Source organism: Oncorhynchus keta, chromosome 29 (assembly GCF_023373465.1).
Source record: "Oncorhynchus keta strain PuntledgeMale-10-30-2019 chromosome 29, Oket_V2, whole genome shotgun sequence".
Lineage (NCBI taxonomy): Eukaryota > Metazoa > Chordata > Actinopteri > Salmoniformes > Salmonidae > Oncorhynchus > Oncorhynchus keta.
Genome location: NC_068449.1, coordinates 17,608,181 through 17,624,049, shown reverse-complemented (window position 1 = coordinate 17,624,049; position 15,869 = coordinate 17,608,181). Strand labels below are relative to the sequence as shown.

At 39.4% G+C, this 15,869-nt stretch overlaps 1 long non-coding RNA gene across 1 annotated transcript in view; it reads right to left on the bottom strand.

Moving 5' to 3' along the window:
* The window catches only part of LOC118362030 (uncharacterized), an 18,151-nt gene extending 2,703 nt beyond the window's left edge, over positions 1-15,448 (bottom strand). The window contains exons 1-2 of the long non-coding RNA XR_004821129.2: positions 15,133-15,448; positions 748-981 (exon numbers count right to left, since the gene is read on the bottom strand). This is a non-coding gene — a long non-coding RNA (uncharacterized LOC118362030). The remainder of the gene's footprint in view (positions 1-747; positions 982-15,132) is intronic.
* Between the last annotated feature and the right edge of the window lie 421 nt (positions 15,449-15,869).

Here is a 15,869-nt window from a genome sequence, read left to right as displayed (position 1 = left end):
AAAGAGTTTTCACTCAGAAAATGTCACCTTCTTTGTTCCATTAAGAATTAGGTAAAGTTGATTCATTCAGGTAAAAGTAAGAGATCATATTAATGGAAGTTTTACAAAGCACTGCTATGAACAACTGATGTTGTAGCCTTGACTGAAAAGCTTTTACTACATCCCCTCACATCCCAATTTCTCCTTGCCTCAACTCACTTCATCACTGATACAACAACATTCAAAAGCAATTGGTAAACAGCCGCAATAATATTTATCCATGTATTAGCTCTAATGACTTGGAAATAATTGCTTCCTTCCTTTCAGATCCTATTATCCATATTGTTTGTCTTATGTTGTTAGCCATTTTCTTTTCAATTTCATACCCTTGAACCATGTGCTTGTTTATAACAGGCATGTCTGAACATCATAGAGTTGAAATCCTCCCAGTACGTGTGTGTTGTCTTCCATGGCCAGTTTATTTGCTAATCCTGGCTACCCATGATAAGGACCTCTCTCTATAACTCACCACCTCTCCTGACCACAATCACCCACTCTTCTCTGAGTCATCTAAATACATTAGCATTGTAAAAAAAAGAATGGTCAAAACTAAGGTGCCAATCAATTCCATGCTGCTTCACCCACCAGGAAATAAATTGGGTTAAGCCGAGTCAAAGGGTGGCTTAACGACTGTATGGTTCAAACAAAGGTTCCTGTTCCAGAAGCGCAGGTAGGAGATGGATGGCTTGGTAAACATAGCTGACATACCTGGCGGGTGCCATGGGGCGGTCACAGCACAGCCCACGACTGAAGGGACAACGTGTGTGGCAGTCAGATCCATCTGCTTCTTCTGTCCGAACCAGTACTCTCCTTCTATGTATCATTATGGCCTCCTCTACTCGTTATCCCTCCTTACATTGAGGCCTCCTCTCCTCCCTATCCATCCTCTCTCCGAAGGCACCTCTCCGACGCCACAGCCATGGAGCCCTCCCCAGCAGAGACCTGTTCGACAGAGAGAAAGAGAGAAGCTCCATAAATCCTTTTCCCTTCTTTATTTGATGTGTGGTTATAGCTCTGCTGTGATCCGTCCTCAGAGACCAAGCATTTCAAAACCACTCAAATAGGCTGGATGTGCCGATATGCATGGGATGGCGACATTGAATTCCCATTTTATCCAGTCACAGTTAAGAACATACAGTATATAGGCTATTACAAAGAGAAATCTCACAGATTATACAAATAAGAACTTGTTCTCAACTGGCCTACCTTGTTAAATAAAGGTCAAATAATATATTTTTTTTAAATACACATTTGACTTCTTAATGCTGTTTTATACCAATGTCTATCCTAATATTTTGGTAATAACACAACATATGCAACTTTTAACATTAGCTTTGATATTGTCACAAACAAACAGTTGGAATAGAGGTAAATTGTTATATTCTCTGTGAGAAAGTCAACTTTGCATTGTGGGAGACAGAGACAGAACTAAAGCAGCTCAGTGTGGGTAGTGGTAGGCAGGTATAGAGAGGAGAATGGGGAACACCCAGGAATGTTTAGCCAACTTGCCCGCCACATTCAAGCACGTGTGTCAAAGGTGTTGGCAGGGTGTTGACACCTCCGCATAGAGAGAAAAGTAGTGATGTGAACGACATGGTCAGTGGGCTGCTTGTGCTGAGTACTCAGTGTGTTTAGCCGACCCAATGCAGAGGCACAGTATAAACATATACTCAGAAATACCACAAAACAAGTGCCACACAATACGCACACTGGCATAAAACAAATATAGAATATTGAGCATGATCTAAAATATAATTGCAGTCATAAAATATGCAAGTTTCCCATTTATATAATATATGGTCATTTGTCTGTATACATAAATATAAAAATAAGATCTTTGCAACCAGGGAAAGGAAAAATAACTTGAATACAACAACAAATCTTAGATAAACAACTGTCATCCTTTTAGAAATTGAGGGATGGATGTATGTTGCTCTTTTGTCAATTACCTAGTCAACATCACCTCCATTTTGGGATATCTCAGAATGATGTACCATTTTGAAATATCTCAGAATGATGTACCATTTTGAAATATCTCAGAATGATGTACCATTTTGAAATATCTCAGAATGATGTACCATTTTGGAATATCTCAGAATGATGTACCATTTTAGAATATCTCAGAATCATGTACCATTTTGGAATATCTCAGAATGATGTACCATTTTGGAATATCTCAGAATGATGTACCATTTTGGAATATCTCAGAATGATGTACCATTTTGGAATATCTCAGAATGATGTACCATTTTGGGACATCTCAGAATTATGTACCATTTTGGAATATCTCAGAATGATGTACCATTTTGGAATATCTCAGAATGATGTACCATTTTGGAATATCTCAGAATGATGTACCATTTTGGAATATCTCAGAATGATGTACCATTTTGGGACATCTCAGAAGTATGTACCATTTTGGAATATCTCAGAATTATGTACCATTTTGGAATATCTCAGAATTATGTGCCATTTTGGGATATCTCAGAATGATGTACCATTTTGGGATATCTCAGAATTAAATTATGACCCTACATGCTGAGGAAGAAAAATAGCTGATTTTCTCTCTGTTAACACAACTCCAAGACATGTTAAATTCTTTTTCAGTTATGTTCTACTAATTTAATTAATTTGGTTTTAATTTTCTATTTGTAGAATTCAAGAAAAACAACACCGTTACATAATTATAGTCAAATGTCTTGTAATTGAAATAGTAACTTTATGAAACCCACAGACAATTTGTTGACAAATGGATCAGTATATTGACTTTAATTATTCTCAATATCCTATGAAAACCTCGTAACTATCTCAAAAATAGAAATAAAGAAATAAATCATTGCATTTATAGAACGCTAAGAAATACTTTCCTTTTCGTTTGACATTCTTCCGTGGGGAATAATGTTCTTGTTCATTTTCTATAGCTCTGGCAAAAGTTAATAGTATGTAGTCCTACAGAAGATGTGTAATATTATCCACACAGTTAAGTCATTTCATTATGTATCTATTTGCCTCTAAACTGTATAATAGTTTTCCTAATTGTAGTACATAATTGTACATTTTCCTTATAGGAGCTAGAATCCTTAGTTGCTGCATTCATTTTTGGACATAAACATTAGTGCTATATACCCGTTGATTCTTGAAGAATATAACTTAAGAATGCCTCATGAGCTTATTTCAACTGTTATATCCCATCAGAACACAAAATATAATATTTTTTTACTCCAATGTTTGTAAACAAATGAAATGCCTAAAAAAAAAACATTTTGAACTATCATTATGATATTATGGATCGTCAGCCCTTGCATCCATTTCTCTGTCTATGAATTTGAGGATTAACATTTTCCCAGGCCCATCCCTCAGCTTCTTCCCAAAACAGAGGCGGGGTGTCCCCTTTGTGATTGTTTCAACTACAGATTCTAGCTTTATAGGTTTGTAAGATGCTTCATAAAAACAAGTAGAAATTGTGTTATATTGTACAAAGTCTTTCAGTTGATCAAATCAACGTATCGTGAGGAGAGCTTAAATTAATGTCTTACTTTGTGAGATATGGTTTAGTTAAGAAAATAGAAAAGGGCTATTTATCAATATCTTGTTCTGCAATTTAATTCAACATAATGTTCTAGTGGTTATCAAATTGTGAGTGAACATTGACATACAGTACATTGTTGAATCAGCTGTTAATTCAATCCACCACAACCTGCAATTTAAGAAAAAAGGCAAATAAAGCCCTTGAAAGTATATACTTATTTGAAGAGAAAAACTATATATTTACATTTGATTGCATTTCCCATACAATGGCAAACTAATATTGCCAATAAAACATGCATTTTTAAATACATACAATGCAAAGTGCATCACCTCATTCGACTTCAGGAGAAGCTAACATTCTCTGCTCTGGTTTGTCAAAGGAGAAGCCAATGACAATGAATTCTGCCTCTGGCCATCCACTAGGAGCTGCAGGGCCTGATATTTCACGGCTGTGAATATAGCCTCATGGCTTTAGACAACCACACAGGTGACAAAAGAGCACCTTGAACACAGTACATGTCAGAAGGCCTGAAGCATCATAACATAAACTCTGTGCCAGTCCTCTGAGTGCTCTCTGACACACAGGACAACAGCATGGTGAGCTAGAGGTCGACAGTGCTTGGGGTAATTGGAGGAGTGTTGTACATTTCATCTTGTGTGACTCACTGGCTCTTTCTCCATGTTTGAATGCTGGGAGATTGTGTGTTGTACGGAACCCAAGACTGATGTTCTCAGAAGTCATAAATTACACGGCCACTGACAACCTTAAGCAGTGTTAAAATGCCATGAACATAGCTTTATTTCAGGGTCATTGGAGCGTGAAGCTGAGAGGGCTGCCAAGCCCGGCACCACCCACCCCACAGGCTGCTGCCGCTCTGCTCACACAGCCCAGCAACACACGTATTTCTCCTCCCATACCTGAGCTCTGACATGCTCACCAAATGTTCAGAGGCACAACAAACTGTCAAGATGCTCAGTCTCAACCAAAACAAGCACTTATTGTTCCTTAAAGAAGATTTTCTCTTTGCTAATATCCAAGCTGCATTTGATCTATATTTTATATTTGATCTCCTTTGTAAAATCATTTAAATAAAATTGCTCCCTCTTTGGATATTCAGCTCAACTTCCATCGTGTTCCAGAGTCCATTCGGAGCAGGTATTAGCACATCTCTTTGAAACAAGACCAGCCCATTCTTACACTGGGATAACAAGGCTCACATGCTGTCCTTCTGAATTATAATCCATGCATAAAATGCATAATAGAAATTGACAAGTCAATGACAGGAATTACCTACAAAATGGCAGCAACCTCACAAGGTTCATTGTAACTTTGAATTAACGGCAACATGTTCCACCACCCTCCTCTCAGCATCTGGATCTGACCACCCACAGGGCCCTGTGACATTACAGCCTTTAAGGTGGGGGATGGGTGTGTATTTGAGTGTGTGTGTGTATGATATCAGATGTTTTTTAGAGAAATTGTTACCCTTTTTACATTTCCTCAGAAGACTACTAGAGGGAACTGTAGTAATTGATGTGCCTGTCAAATAGACATTACAAACTCACTGTCTGAATTCAAATTCCACTAATAACTAGTCAATGTAAACGCAAACACAAACTAACAAACTGAAATAAAAGACCACAACGTGGATCCTGGTCTCAGTCAGGGCAACTACTGGCATTATTTTGTTCTAACTTGAGTTGGCATTAGGTAATTTAATGACTGCATCTGATCGCTCTCTCAAGGGCCGTCTGCAGTATTCAGCAGCATAGGAGCCTAAAGGACATCTCTGTCAACGTCTGAGACTTAAAAACAGTGTCGAAATGTCTATTTCACTTTGGTGTCTCCTCCCTGTGTCTTAGTTGTGTATTTGAGCTGCATTTCCTTCATGGTGAGCCCAGCTCCATATGAACTATACATATGCAGTATGAAGAAACTGTGAATGGGTATCATTATCATATCCTGTGCTTGACTTGCGCTGCCTCCTTTGTGGAGAGAAGAGGGGTCAGACATTATTCCTCCACCCTAACCACCTCTCTGCTGTTTACCGAAGAGAAAGGGATTCAGGCCTTAAACGGCAGCACAAGCGAAGGTGATCCTTAGCCACCGAGATACATAGGCGATAACCTGTTCAATTAGACAGCAACATCATGGCAGGCAGTATGTAGGCAGATCAATGACGATACAGTACGGTGTACAATGGGAATTAAGAGTATAGGGCAGCTGGGCTCTTATCTGGCCAGGGCGAAAAACCCGGCAACAAAGGGAGGCCTAAGACTAAGAGGCTTGATGCATGGGAAAGCCATCCGCCGGCCATTGTGACTGCCCTTCTGCTGAGCAAATAGTCCAAACTGTTCATTCCCCATCTCCCATTCTCTCCGTGGTACATTGTTTGTGTCCTTGCATTTCATTCTGACTGAAGAAGATTGCTCTCAGGGCCTGTGAGCAAACAGTCCAGAAAAGAGCCGGCTATCTCCTGCCGTTCCCAGGAGAACTAGCATTTTTATTTCAGCTCCAAGCTGTCAAAGGATTGGAGAGTTTATGTCAGGATCCCGAATTAATTAGTTTTAAGCTGGGGGAGGGGGGGGGGGACACCACTGCGTTTTATCACCAAATGTTCAGTCAAATGTTTCCTAGCAATTATGCACCCCTGCTCGCTACGTATAGGCTTTCAGTCGACAGACATTTGGTATTGGATACATACTGGATGGATTTCGGAAACACAAATTATGTGTTTAGTTGTTTTTATGGCAGTACAATGGTATGAATAGTGATGGACCAACTTCTGTCCAGGATTTAGTGTTATGGGGGTGAATTGAAAAGTTTCTTGTTTTTTTCTATGATGATGATGATGATGATAGGTACATGACTCAGGCTTGGCAGAAAATTGACAGAGCTTGCAGATGCTGTCAAGAAGCATATCTGGTCAGACATTTGGTGGAATGGGACATAGAGTCTGGAACCTCCGTCAGAACAGCCAAAGTAACCTTAGAACCTTCTCTCACCCACAAAATCATCCCAAATCACTGCTTACTTAGCAACTATATATGAAACATTTTGGATCTGTGACACTGCTATATCTGTTTGCAAACTATGCTTGGTTTCTAATGCCAGAGACAACAAACCAGACAACTGTTCCTATTCAGTCCTACTTAACAACTCCTCTATCATCAGAAATGTCTTGTTTTACGGTGCAAAAGCCATACGACGCCATCCTGACTATGACAGTAGAATTGTATGTGTTGATCTTGTAGTTTTTCTAATCATGAAAACCAAAACACACCGTTATTCAAACCTCTGTGAGAGGCTGGTATGCATTTCCATCCTCAACTAATTAGCACTGTCCCACACGATGCTGTAGCATTTGTATGGATTAGTCCTTTACAAACTACCTTTCATATACACATCACTGACAATCATCAATCTGCCCAGTGGTCTACATCAGCTTACTGACTCAGTGTTCATTTTAAGTATGACCCCACCTGAAATTTGCATCATTATAGTAACGCAACAGTCTCTGAAACCTCAGGCAATCCCAAACACACCGCTACTGTAACTGGACACAATATCTTTCAGAAACAATGTCAATGGTGTGTTACACCAATACATTGAAGAAACCAGAAATAACATTTTTTTATGTGTCTTTGGTCTAAACAGTTGAATACTTGCCGCTATAGCACATAGGAAAATAAAGGTATCCGATCATGACACATACATCTGGATGGGTGACTTCTTCATCAGACAGGATATTAAACCCCACTCCAGACTATTTCACAGACAGCGGCGAACAGGCGATGGGTTAAATCATGTGTATCAGGGGAATACTCTGTTAGAGGAAATGTACAGCTCTTGTCTTTAATGGTAATCTGCTCAACTGCTCTACAGACACCAACCAGCTTTCCAGGACCCTTCAGCTGAGCATCAGCCTGTACATGATAAATGACACAGCCAGTTATATGGGATTCAATTGGCGATTCATTTAACTCAAGTCAGGGTATGAGAATTCATTAAATGGCTGACAGTGCTGCTACACATGGAGGGAATTTAATTTGAATCCTTGGAGGATACCTCTATGGGCCATGGGAGGTCATGTTAAAGTGGGTGGTTATTGACACTTATCTTTACACACTTTTACATGTTATTGCTGTTGATTGGTTGTTATTAAATTGAGTTTAACTATTATTAGATGAGGTCTTCCCTGGGCAAGACTGAGAGGGGTGGGTTGCTTTAAAGGGTTGAAATAGCCTATGCATGGTAAACAATGCACAGATCAGGAGCAGTCCTCCGTACTGTTATACCATGAAGGAGAACAAATACAGGATTTAACAATGATTTTTTTTCTCACTCGTATGGTATTAAAATGAGCACATTATTTGAATGTCATTGATTCTCATGAATGTTGAAAAGGCATATATGACAAGCTGAGGCAGTGTAAAGTAAAGGTATTAAATTCAACTTGGAAGCAGATTACAGAATTCACCTCTGCAGAACACTTTTTCCCCGCGTTCAATAAATTGGACAAGTCCCATTGTAAGATAGCCTATCACACTGAACATGTCTGCATAGGGAACTTATACAGAAGAAAATATTACGTAGTTTGTTATTCAGAGTATAGCGTTGGGGGGCCACACGGGCTTGTTTGCCTTTGCTGGAAGAGGAGATTGCTTTGGGGTTTAAATGAATCGCTGGCGCACTGCGTTTATAGGTTTCATTAACTTTTAATGAGTTGTATGTCCTTCGCTTTGACTGGCCTGTGGGCTCAGGCCTCAGCTCCCTAGGATTGGAGGTGGGTGAGGAGAGAGCTTAGCAGTCATTCCTGTGAACGTCTGCACTGGATGGACACAGGAAAAGGAAATACAAGTCCTGAGTCCAAGGCAGAGAACCCTTCAGCTAGATATCCATCAGTTATGCCAGTCTGAATTTAAAACCTCACTCTAAGGTTTTCAGGCTTCAGGGGGAATAAAGGAATCATGTCGGATCAATCAATGATAACTGAGAAGAAATGTCTTTACCACAGCTGAATGAAATCATGTTTTATGGTGGCGTTCCAACATGGTTCCCTCTCAAGCACTTGCATCAAACCCATAGAGAAATGTGACTCTGACAAATTCTGTATACACGCAAGAGAAAAAGGCTATAGAAGCACATAAACAACACAACACACATGCATAACTTCTCCATTTCAGTCCCGGTAATACCTAGATTCATATTTTGGACTTCGCTAATCTTGATTTAATACAGTGTCTTGCTGCATGGTTGAACATGTATTATGTATTATCTTGCCGTGGGCTTCCTGGGCTTCATGTATCTCTTTGAGAAGCTAATCTTCCATCCTAGCATGACTGAGCCTCTCTTCACTGTTCTCTCCTCCAGAGACAAAGGCCTTGCCTGTGCTCCCCATTTCATGTTCTTCTGCTTTATTCAATAAGAATCAACACCACTTGTACATTTTTGTTCTTATTTCTCACTTAATCCTGTTTATACACATGACTGTGCACTCTGAATTGCCATGCGGCCTGGCTCAGGGTGAGTGGAATCCCTGGTCTGAAATGTCACATCGCCGTGTTAGAGAGGTACAGACACATCACAGTCACCCTGTCCCCCTCCTCCTTTTCCTATCGTGACAGGTATTTACAGTATACTGACCCTCTGACCACTACCTGCTCTGCTCTGCTTGGTCAAATCCGAAATTATGTCTGGAATGTATCTTCTGAGAATATCAATAAATAAGAAGCCAGCTGTAATGTATAGTGTAACCTGTACTTCAAATAGGAGTTGTTTCCTCAAAACTGTCTCTATATATTTTTCTTCCGATATGACTGTTCATATCTCAGACATTCTTTTGTGTATGGGAAAGAGGTGTGTAGAATTAAGAGGTGTGTCTGGGAGGAAGGTGTGTATAGGAGAGACGTGTGCAGCCTATAGAGACAGGGGTATAGGAGAGGCGTGGCTACTGCAGAGCCAGGCCCAGCCAATCAGAATTAGTTTTAACCCAACAAAAGGGCTTTATTACAAACAGAAATGCTCCTCAGTTTCATCAGCTGTCGGGTGGCTGGTCTCAGACAACCCCGCATGTGAAGAAGCTGGATGTGGAGGTCCTGGGCAGGCTTGGTTACAGGTGGTCTGCGGTTGTGAGGCCGGTTGGACGTACTGCTAAATTCTCTAAAACGACATTGGAGGCCGCTTAAGGTAGAGAAATTGACATTCAATTCTCTGGTTTCAAGTTTCAAGAGAGTTTTAAGTTCCTTGGTGTCCACATCACCAACAATATATCATGGTCCAAACACACTAAGACATTTGAGAAGAGGGCACAACAAAACATTTTCCCCCTCAGGAAACTGAAAAGATTTGGCATGGGTCCCCAGATCCTCAAAAAGTTCTACAGCTGCACCATCGAGCACATCCTGACAGGTTACAGGTCAGCCTGGTATGGCAACTGTTCGGCATCTGACCGTAAGGCGCTACAGTGGGTAGTGCGTACGGCACAGTTCATCACTGGGGCCAAGCTTCCTGCAATCCAGGACCTGTATAATAGGCGGTCAGAGGAAAACCCATAAGATTGTCAGAGACTCCAGTCACCCAAGTCATAGACTGTTTTCTCTGCTACCGCACAGCAAGGAGTACCGGAGTGCCAAGTCTAGGACCAAAACGCTCCTTAACAGCTTCTACCCCCAAGCCATAAGACTGCTGAACAATTAATCAAATGGCCACCGGACCATTACATTGAACACCTACCCCCCCCATTTTATTTGCATAGTCACTTCACTCCTACCTACATGTACAAATGACCTCTAACCTGTTATTGTTACTTTTTATAATTTTTTACTTTAGTTAATTTGGTAAATATCTTCTTAACTCTTCTTGAACTGCACTGTTGGTTAAGGGCTTGTAAGTAAGCACTTCACGGTAAAGTCTACACTTGTTGTATTCGGCGTATGTGACAAATAAAGTTTCATTTGATTTGATTTGGTGGACATTCCTGCAGTCAGAATGCCAATTGCACACTCCCTCAAAACTTGAGACATCTGTGGCATTGGGTTGTGTGACAAACCTATACATTTTAGTGTCTTTTTATTGTCCCCCAGCACAAGGTTCATCTGTGTAATCACCATGCTGTTTAATCAGCTTCTTGATATACCACACCTGTCAGGTGGATGGATTATTTTGGCAATGGAGAAATGCTCTTCTACAGGGATGTAAACAAATTTGTTCACAACATTTTTGAGAAATAAGCTTTTTGTGCATATGGAACATTTCTGGGATCTTTTATTTCAGCTTATAAAACATGGAACCAATACTTTTTTTTCAGTATTTATGACTTCCGATATTAATAATTGGGAAATTAATTGAAAATATTGGTAAAAATGATTTGAATAAACTCATCAAAGCATTGAACCTGTGAATTTGTAAGGGAAAACCTGGCCATGCATTCACATTTATAAAAGGTAGCCTACTTGTATATAAGGTATCCTTTTCCGTTTTTTACTATGCATAATTATCATACCAAATTAGAAATATTGTAAGAAAAAGTGCAAGTTCTTTTTAACTTGATATATTTTCGCTTATAAATTAAAATGAAAACAAAAAAAAATTGTTGTCTGACACCTAGTTTTGCCTCATATATTGAAATGGCCAAAGTATTCCACTCAAAATTCTTATTAGTAAGAATCAGTAAATCAATTGGTTTTGTTATCTGTAGTTCTCAAAAAAATCTATTAACTACCTTAATCAATATTGAATGTTTATTTTTCGTATGTGCCTCTTGGTCTTATACAATATTTGTTGCACTGAACAAAAATATAAACACAACATCCAACAATTTCAAAGATCTTACTGAGTTACAGTTTATATTAGGAAATCAGTCAGGAAATGATCATGCTGTTTAATCAGCTTCTTGATATGCCACACCTGTCAGGTGGATGGATTATATTGGCAAAGGAGAAATGCTCACTAACAGGGATATAAACAAATTTGTGGACAATTTTTTTGAGAAATAAGCTTTTTGTGTGTATGGAACATTTATGGGATTTTCAGCTCATGGAACATGGGACCAATACTTTACATGTTGTGTTTATACTTTTTTTCAGTGTATATATCCCTTTCATACACAGACCAAAATCCCACTAATTTACCATGCCTGCATTTATATACAAACCTTTTCAAATATCTGAAAGGGGTTGGCAGTAAAAAACATGGAAAATAAAAGTCACCTAAAGACCTACTCACGATTCCTGCAATTTCACAAACCCTGTAACCAAAATACAGTTATAGGGTCTGTGTGAATGGTTCTCAGATTTTTTGCAGGTAAATTCATTACACTTCCATTGTTTAACTCCTCCCTAATTTGAACTGCAAACCGCCCCCATGGTTTAAAGGCCCAGTGCAGTCAAAAACGTGATTTGCCAGTGTTTTATATATATTTCCACACAATGAGGTTGGAATAATACTGTGATATTGTGAAAATAATGATAATCTCCTTTTTGTGTTGGAGCTGTTGGAGAAGTCCGCCTGAAATCTTTGCCTGTTTTGGTGGGATGGAGTTTTGACCTGCCTGGTGACATCACCAGGTGATAAATTAGTTAATAGACCAATAAGAAAGAGAGTTCCAAACTTCTCTGCTAATAACAGCTAGCTCCCCACTCAGATCACTTCCAGACAGTCTTAGCAAAATTCTTGTTTTAGAAATGTTTCTTTGCTAACAACCTATTATTGTTTCTTTTTTACTATTTTAATTGAAAACAATCACAGTAAGGTACGTTGTTACCCTGAAATGATTTAATAATGTGATAAAACGGCTGCATTGGACCTTTAACAACACCCCCACCTCTCCCAATTTACCAGTTACCCACTGATATTTATAAAACCTGCGAATAAGTGGTAAATAAGGGGCTGTTTGAGAGGGGGTCATATAAACATTGTCTCATATTTGATCACCAATTTAATTTGATCATCCATTTCAAAGGAGTAATCATATCAATAGTCTACATGGGTGATAATAATAATAATAATAACAATCATCATCATCATCATCATAAACATAATAAAAAACAAAAATATGATTATTTACTCCCAGTGGAAAAAATAGGTTTGCCGCCAGTAGCAGACAACCTATGTTGCCTTTTTAATGAATCTATTTAGCTAAATTAATTGCAGGCCTATATACATGTATAGGCCTCGATGCATTGTATCCTAAGCGTATACACTTATTTGAATAGCATTGAAAAGTATTCATGCAAAGTGTCAACTTGCCTAATTGAGAAAATGGCCACTAATGTTATTGATAATTGAAGCGAGATGGGTGGACACGATGAGCGTAAATCATGAGAGGAACTGACTGCTGAGAAACCATGGGTGGCTTTGAGTTTTGACTTTGTTGTCCTTTAATATACTGTGGGATAGCAGTTTCCCTTGCTAAGATATGGGATTAGGAGTATTTCGCGTGAAAGAGGAGTTAAGTCGGGGTATGTGGACCGTCCCACCCCTGCAATAGGCTGAAACAGAATTACAGCTTGTTAGACCGGTGTCCCGATATCACCCGGGAGACCGTTCTACTTGGGTGTTCCAGGCCCTGGTGGCTGAATGTGAGCTTAGGCTACTAGTGCTTTCAAAGGGAATATAGGGCCAGAGTTGGAAACCCATCAAAACACAGGTGTTAATGTAGGCCTATATGGGACTATGTGTATTTACTGCTAGAAATTGCTTTATTCAACTGATGCAATTCTAATTCCAGTAAGAACTTGAACTATGGCAATTTAGATTATCAAAAACAATACCCCGGGACAACAATATATGTTTTAAAAATAAAAACCTATTTCAAACCTGTTTCAAACCTGGACATTTGTTTTGATGCTTGTAGGCCTAATATCGATTTATCCCAGTGTTATGGGAAACCTTATCCCAGTTTTGTTCCAAAGCTCGTGCAATAGAAAAGCAAACATAAGGACAGATAAGCTTTCAGCAAATCCAGCCTCAGACTCTAGAGGGGAGCATGAATGGACAAAACCTGTCGTGATCACTGCAGGAGGAATTTCATCCAAGTTTGACCACAACTTGTTCCAAGAATTCCAGACTAGGTTTCAGTCTGGAGAAGTGCCATTGGTTCCTAATCTAGAAATATGCAAATAAGAAGACCGGTAAAACTGTAATTAAATTGGGTTACCAATTTAAGCTGTACCATCGCTCATCTTGTTGCTATAACAACCGTGAAGAGGTTGCGACTGATGGTGTGCCCATGACCTGAGCAGAGGCATCTCTCTCTGCAGACATTTGAAACCCTTTTTGGTGTGTGTGTTTGTGTGGACGCGTGCTTGCGTCTACTTGGTCAGAGCATCTGCACATTATCTCTATTGCCCATTTTTCCTATTTGAGCGAAAACAACTTTTCAGAGGTAGGCCTTTATAAATGGTCCTACACAATAATGAAGGTTCGCCATGTCATGTATCTCAGGTAACTAAATTGTATTATGTAGGCCTAGGAGACTGATGTCAGTGGCATAAACGCTCGTGTACTTTAGGTAAAAAGGTTATCCAGTGCAGATTGAGGCCGGTTACCTTTGAACCAGGGTTCCAAAAGGCCATTCCCATTTCACTCCACTCTGGAGGAGGCTTGACTGGGGTTATCCCCTCAATCAAAGGAAGAGTTTCGGCATACGCTCATTTAATAATGGGTAATAGGTATTTTCGAGGGCTCTTGCTCCTTGTGAGAGCGAGATTGGGGGGGAATTAATTATTGAAAAACTGTCCCCAGTGTTTTTATGGCGCACTATGCGGTTTTATCTCAACATTACATATTTTATTACTACTATTTTCTAAACACAATGGTATATTTTTTTATACAGTGAGATTATTAAGCAGAAATAAATGAAGCCTTGTTTTCTTCTTATTATTATTATTATTATTATTAGCCATAGATTATCATTAGAAGTCCTTAACCAATTGTAAATGGGTACCAATGAGATGGTGAAAAGAATGAGGATAATTTATGATAGCAAATTAATGGAATAAAAAATTTGACATTTAGAATTCCACATAGGCCTATTGATTAAAGTGTTTGAGTTATTCTCAAGCGGTGTGTGTAAAATTATGTTTAAAACATCCCCGAAAGAAAGCCAATGGAAAATTGCAAACCCAATTGATTTATTGAAAACCGGAGGCACACAGCAGAACCCTCAAAAATGGATAGGCTATAAACCAACCGAACGCTAACATTTCAATGTTGTAGCCGCAGGATTTGATGGTGTAAAACTGAGTTCCATACGCAATAGAGCAAGTGCTCCTCTGATGACATCAATGATATCTATCAGCTGTAATAGCTCTCTGACACGCCATTTAAAGACACCGAGGCCACCTCTATCACAGAACTTGCAAATCACCTCAGCCTTTTTGAAGATTTAAACTCGTTGTAATAGAATCCAATCCCGCTTGCTCGAGGACCTTTCTCGTGAGCCCAGGATTTGAGCCAACGCTCAATTCTCATCTTGCCTTCCCCAAACAAATAACTCATATCACAAAACGATTGAATTGAAATAAATGTAGGAAATATACAATCAAATCAAATGTCCATACCTGTGCAATACAGTCGATGCTTACTGGCAAGCTACCGGAGCTCATTGTGGAACCTCGCCTTCAGCTACTGCAAAGGGCTGCAGACATCACGGCATTTATTTGAGCTCAAACTCTGTCACTGTTGACTTTAGCACAAAGCAAAGATTTCAGTGCCCCGCTAGTTTAACAAAAAAATATTATTTTAGTAAGATATCGATCAGTGTGCTATAAAAAAACAGCTTAGCATTATGTCTAAAAACAACAGAACGAAATGTAATGTCTGTGTAAATTTACTGAGCGGTGACGTCCTATTCAAAATTTACACTCCTGCAATTTGGTTGTGCATGTACACTTCCTATATTGTGGGCATAGCCTCGATTCCATTGTTTACTGCCTTTGTTTATTCGCAGATCACTGGTGTTTAAAGTACGATTTGTGAGAGGGACTGGAGAATAAATGCACCCTTTACGTGTTCAGAAGGTGAACCGGTGTCCTATCTGGCATGGAGACAAACTTCCTCTCTGCCCTTGGATTTCCAAGCACATCGGCAGGGGCTTGGTATCCCCCGGTCTGTGGAGTGAAAGATTGGGCGTCTTGCCGTGTTGGGAATGTGAAAATGTTGATTCATTTCGAATACAACTATATCTTATCTTTAGGCCCATTGAGAAGGGATCTCCAAGTAGTTTAAAAGAATCCCCAGACAATGGCTTAGTGATACAGAACAAAGCAGGCAGAGCATCACATTCAGTAGACACTGT